At 45.3% G+C, this 6,350-nt stretch overlaps 1 long non-coding RNA gene across 1 annotated transcript; it reads right to left on the bottom strand.

Moving 5' to 3' along the window:
- Positions 1-3,127: 3,127 nt before the first annotated feature.
- Positions 3,128-4,396, bottom strand: LOC118679615. The gene is made up of 3 exons (XR_004975276.1): positions 4,037-4,396; positions 3,795-3,855; positions 3,128-3,464 (listed from the first exon to the last, which is right to left on the bottom strand). It is a non-coding gene; the product is annotated as an uncharacterized LOC118679615 (long non-coding RNA).
- Between the last annotated feature and the right edge of the window lie 1,954 nt (positions 4,397-6,350).

Here is a 6,350-nt window from a genome sequence, read left to right as displayed (position 1 = left end):
GAAGAAGGAGGAGGAGGAGGAGGAGGAGGAGGAGGAGGAGGAGGAGGAGGAGGAGGAGGAGGAGGAGGAGAAGGAGAAGGAGAAGGAGGAGGAGGAGGAGGAGGAGGAGGAGGAGGAGGAGGAGGCAATAAATAGATATCTACCAACAATTGAATCTAAAAATCAAAATAAACAAACAAGGAATCTAATGGACAAAATAAACTGATGAATAAAATAGAACTAGAGGCATGAAAACATGGAACAGACTGACAAATCTCAGAGGGAAGGGGAAGCAGGGGAGAGGTTAACCAAAGATCTTACGTGTATATATGCATTACCTATGGACATGGACAATAGGGTGGTGAAGGCCTGGGGTGGGGTGGGAACAAGGTGGAGGGGGGCAATGAAAGGGGGAAAGGAAGATATCTGTAATACTCTCGAAAATACAGATTTTTAAAAATAAATTTTTTTTAAAAAAGGATCTTAAATAAACAACCTAACTTTGCATTTCAAGAAACTACCAAAAGAGAAAAATAAAGCCCAAAGTTAGAAATAAAAAAATAAAGATCAGAACAGAAATAAATGAAATAGAGACTAAAAAGACAATAGAAAAGATCAATAAAATGAAGAGCTTGTTTTTTGAAGATACAAAAAAAATCACAAACCTTTAGCTAGCTAGACTCACCAAGAAAAAAAGAGAGATGATTCAAATTAATAAAATTATGAACAAAAGAGGTGCTACTATTGATACCACAGAAATACAAAGAATCATAAGAGATGACTATGTAAAGTTAAACAAATTGGACAACTTAGAAGAAACAGATAAGTTCCTAGAAACACACAGCCTACCAAGACTTCATGGTGAAGAAATAGAAAATCTGAAGAGATGGGTTGCTGGTAAGGAGATTGAATCAGCAATCAAAAGCCTCCCAACAAACCAAAGTCCATCAGCAGACAGTTTCACGGGTGAATTCTACCAATAACCTAAAGAATAATTAATATAAATAATTTTCAAACTCTCCCAAAAAAATAAAAAGGAGGGGACACTCGCAAACTCATTTTATGAGGACAGCATTACCCTGATCCCAAAATCAGACAAGGACATTACAAGAAAAGAAAATTATAAGCCAATATTTCTGATGAATATAGTTGTAAAAATCATCAACAAAATCTTAGCAAATCAAATTAAATGTTAAAAGGATTATATACTATAAATAAGTTGGATTTATTCCAGAGGTGCATGGATGGTTCAACATCCACAAATCAATCAATAGATGCCAGATTTAACCCTAAAATTGTGTCCCTTACAGAGGGATTACATTGTCTAGCATCTTTCTATCCCTTTCCCTGCTTTATACCTTAAGTGGCCTCTTGAGCCTAATCATATTTTGCCATGAGAGCAATTGTAAGAATCCCATATCTGTAGTGACTGTATGAAAAACTCGTGCTTTCTCCAGATTGCTAATTGGAGCTGACATAACGGTCTCTTGCTTTTCAGGTGTTGGGCTGAAAATATGAGACGGCCACTTTCCTAGTCGAGTGGGAAATGCTGACTCCCGCAGGAGAAAATAAGAGAAATGAACAGGGAAAAGCAGAAATCAGAGAGACAGACAGGGTGCAGCAGAAAGCAAATGCACAAAGAGAAAGGGGGACAGAGAGGCAGGGAGACAAACAGCATAAGGGAGAGCATAGACGAAGGGAAAGACCATGGAAGACAGAATGACAGAGAGAGGAAAAGCTAGCAAGGCACCTGGGCCAACAGACTGAGAAACAAAGAGGTGGGCAGAGAGACATCCTGAGAGAAAGACACAGTAGATACATATTCATGGGAGAGAAAGGGTCACAGAGTGAGAAGGAAGGAGAGAAATAGAAAGAAATTCACAGAGATATGGATATAAGGAGAAATGCAGATACAGAGACAGAAAAGCCATCTGATAGATAAACAGTACAAGAGCAGGTCATTCAGACAGACAGGGATGGCAAGAGAGATATGAGAGAGAGACCGAGAGAAGCAGCAGACAGAGATACGGAATAGAAGGGGAAAGAAGCACACTGAGAGAAGGGAGGGAGCACAGAGGGGAGGGGAGAGGAAGGAGGGAGCCAGGCTCAGAGGGAGGAGGGATAAAGACCTCGTTTGAGTCCTGGGATCTAGGCATTTTCTGAAGCCAAACTCACATAATGAACTTTCAAATCTCATGAACCCAAAAAACTAATTTTTTCTCTTAAGCTGGCATTAGTAGAGTTTTCATCATATGCAATTTAAAAAGTACTAATAAAACCTCCATTGCTAATTACAGTGGGGGGGTCATATTCAGTTAACAATCATTGTTTTCCCCACTGTACACGGGGCCCTTGACAGGAAAAGTTTATGCTGTTGGTTCCATCCGTTGCAGCACTAGGCATCAGGTACCATGACTGGCACCTGCACAAATACCTGAAGCTCGTAGACCATAGTGGGAGCCAGGAGGGACACGCAACCCCAGACCCAAGGGCCCTGGAGGATGGAAACCTGAATTTGTTTCATACCTCATGTCCCATTCTTTTTTTTTTAAATCTCACCCAAGGATTTTTTCCATTGATTTCTAGAAAGGGTGGGAAGGAGGGAGGAGGTGGAGAGAGAGAGAGAGAGAGAGAGAGAGAGAGAGAGAGAGAGAGAGAGAGATTGACATGAGAGGAACATGAGAGAGATACATTGATTAGTTGCCTCCTGCACATGCCCCTACCGCACACACCCCTACCGGGGCTGGAGAACCTACAACTGAGGTGCGTGCCCTTGACTAGGATTTGAACCCGTGACCCTTTAATTTGCAGGCTGACACTGTAACCACTGAGCCAAACCAGCCAGGGCTCATGCCCCATTCTTATGTGGCCCCTGAGTTATACCATGCATGGAGACCCATGATTTCCTAGTCTCCTTGCCTGGATAGTACCTTCTTTGGAGCGTAACTGAACTTGAGAATCTGACTTTTGTTTTGCTCAGTGTCTCCCCACACACACACCCCACACACACCTCCACCCCATCCACACCCCCTACCCCCCACCCCACCCCCCACCCCCCATCCCCCACCCCCGCCAACCACCGCATACGCAAGCAGAAGTGGAACACAAGTGATACACAAATATTTTTAATTTTGAAAAAAAACTTTATTGAAAGAGCTTGGCGCTGAACTCGGGGGCTGTCTTCAGGAAGAGCAGGATCTGAAACGCCATTGAGAATGGGCATTGGTTCAGACAGACACGGCGGGCAGAGCCTCCAGCACCGGGTGCAAACCAGTCACAGGCCACGCAGCAAAGACAGGACAAAAGGAAGGCCGGCAGCTGCCTCTCGGTCTCTGGGGGGCAGGACCTGGGGTGACAGCTGGCACCGGTGGCTTGCTCACCGGCCTGGTGGAGGGGAGGCTGGGACCCTCGGCCGAGGTAACAGCGGGGCAAGGCCAAGGAGAGGCGGTGACGGATCAGGAAGAATGTCTGGGTCAGTGCAGAGCCTTGGACGAGAGCGAGGAGGGCGTCAGCAGCCACAGGTCCCTGAGTAAACTGGCCCTGCCCCCTCGGGCCCGTCGCCTCGCCCGCCAGCAAGCTGAGCGGCACTTTCTGCCATTTGGACTGGGGGCACCATGCAAACCTCGCTGCACGGCTGATGCCAAGGCCAGTCTTAGTCTGGGAAATGACCTCCGAAGTCGCCCGCTGAGACTATGCAGAACGTCCCAGAGTTTCCCCGGCCCGACTCCCATGAGAACGCATGTGGCTGAAGCAAGGACAGCACAACGGGAGCCGGTCAGTGTGCAGACAAGCCCACGCCCTCCTTCCTATCTCACCTGAGTCACGTCTCTGCGGGAAGAGTGGGAACGTCACCTGTGGGCGGGGCCTCGGGGCCTCCTATCCTCAGAAGAAGGAAAAGAGAAGGGAAACTCATTGGCCTGGCGAGAGGGACACTGCACCTGCCTCTCCTCTCCCCCTCCACCAGGGAATGCAAGAGCTCCGGGTCTGTCCGCACCCACCCAGGCCCATAAGGCTTCCACGCCATAACGTGAGGCCCCCCAGCCACGCAGCCAGTCACCTAGGAAGGCGACAGAGCCTGCGCGTGCTTCAGGCAGGGAGCTCAGAGCAGGAAGTCCCATCTAATAACTGCCCGACAGCAGTGAGGACAGCCGTGAGGACAGCGGTGAGGACAGTGGTGAGGACAGCGGTGAGGACAGCCGTGAGGACAGCTGGAGAGCTGCTCTCTCTGCCTGAGAACGAGCCTTCACCGCGCACCTGTGTGAAGAAGCAAGCCTGGCCCCGCGGGAGAGCTAGTCTCCCAGTCCCTGCAGCTCCGGCCGACCCCCCAGCCCTTCCTTTCAGGTCGGTAGGCGCGTTCCCAGCACCAGGCTCCCACTCGCTCCCCACGGATATTATCCCCAGGAAGGAGTTCGATGCCTTCTCGGCCTCAAGCCCTGAACTGAGCATTTATTAGAGAAAACCGAAGGTAAAGCAGGAAAACCAATGGAACAGTGAATGATTGGTAACGAAAAGATAAAACTGTCAGTGTTTGCATATAAGGAATCTGCGAATAAAGAAATCGAAAACAATCTATTGCTAAATGGATGTAAAGCGATAGTTTAGCAAGTAGCTTCATACAAGATGTATTTTAAAACATTATATAGACCAAGGACAATTTTTCAATTATTACCACATCAAAAAAAATTTTTATCTAGGAATAAGACCTACAAAAGATATACAAGATTTCTTGAAGGACATAATGAAATTTGATGAGATATATCAAAACATTCCCAAATAAATAAAAAGATATATTTTGAATTAAAAGGTATAATTGCCGAAACCGGTTTGGCTCAGTGGATAGAGCGTCGGCCTGTGGACTGAGAGGTCCCAGGTTCGATTCCGGTCAAGGGCATGTGCCTGGGTTGCGGGCATATCCCCAGTGGGAGATGTGCAGGAGGCAGCTGATCGATGATTCTCTCTCATCGATGTTTCTAACTCTCTATCTCTCTCCCTTCCTCTCTGTAAAAAATCAATAAAATATATTTTTAAAAAAAAAAAAAAAGGTATAATAAAGATGACAATTATGCCAAGTGAATTTATGGATTTTATGCATATCAATTAAAATTCTTACAGTTTTTAATTATTTAAAACTTTACAAAATGATTCTAAAATTTTGTTGTTGTTATTAATAGGATATTTTTTCTATTGGTATTTTTAGAGAGTGGAAGGGAGGGAATGATAAGAGTGAGAGAGACATCAATGTGAGAGAAATACATTGATTAATGGCCTCCCACACGTGCCCCAACCATGGCTGGGGATCGAACCTGCAACCCAGGTATGTGCCCTTGACAGGGAATCGAACCCTTGACCCTTAGGTGTGTAGGCCTACACTCTATCCACTGAGCCACACCAGGGAGATTCTAAAATTTAATAGCAAGGATTAGCCAAACTACTCTTGAAGAAGTAAATATTATGAAAAATTTTTCTCTACTAAATATCAAAATATCAAATAAAACTGTGGTAATTGTATACTGTGTTATTGACACAGACATAGGAAAATAAACAGATGGCAAACTATATATCAAAAGTAGTTCCAGGCATATATTTACAGTAAGTTTACGACCAGGGTGGCATTGTCGCTCAGTGGGAAATGGTGCTGTTGTTAATAAACGGTGTCCCAATGGCGGGGGAGAGAGCAAGGCGGGCATGGGCCTCGCACCAGATGCAACTACACCTGCGTGAACAGGCCATGCTACGCCACCTTCATGACTCTGGGTGGTAAAGACTTCTCACACAGATCATTAAAAGCACTGACCATAAGGAGCAAAGACTGATAACTTCAACTTCATTGTCCCATACATGGAAAAGGTTGTGGGTTCGATCCCATCTGGGTGCATACAGGAGGCAGCTGATCGATGTTTCTCTCTCACCGATGTTTCTAGCTCTCTATCCCTCTCCCTTCCTCTCTGTATAAAATCAATAAAATATATTTAAAAATAAAAATAAAATAAAATCAATGGGTAAAAATTAAAATTAATTAATTAATTAATTAAAGCAATGGGTATATCCTCAGTTGAGGATTAAAGAGGGTAAAGTAATAGCAGTTCGGTAACTTTGTTTTGGTAAAAATGTACTTTTTCTTCCAACCCTGAGATCCCAAAGCCCATCCCTGAGAGAAAGTATCCTTTCGCCCTAGCTGGGTTGGCTCAGTGGATAGAGCGTAGGCCTGTGAACTGAAGGGTCCCAGGTTTGATTCCAGTCAAGGGCACATGCCAGGTTACCGGCTCAATTCCCAGTAGGGGGTGTGGAGGAGGCAGCCGATCAGTGATTCTCTCTCATTGATGTTTTTATCTCCCTCTCCCTCTCCTTTACTCTCAGAAATCAATAAAAAT

The sequence above is a fragment of the Myotis myotis genome, unplaced genomic scaffold, assembly GCF_014108235.1.
Source record: "Myotis myotis isolate mMyoMyo1 unplaced genomic scaffold, mMyoMyo1.p scaffold_m19_p_26, whole genome shotgun sequence".
In the NCBI taxonomy this organism is placed as follows: Eukaryota; Metazoa; Chordata; class Mammalia; order Chiroptera; family Vespertilionidae; genus Myotis; species Myotis myotis.
Note: the sequence above shows the minus strand (reverse complement) of the source record. Positions and strands in the feature narration are given on the sequence as shown.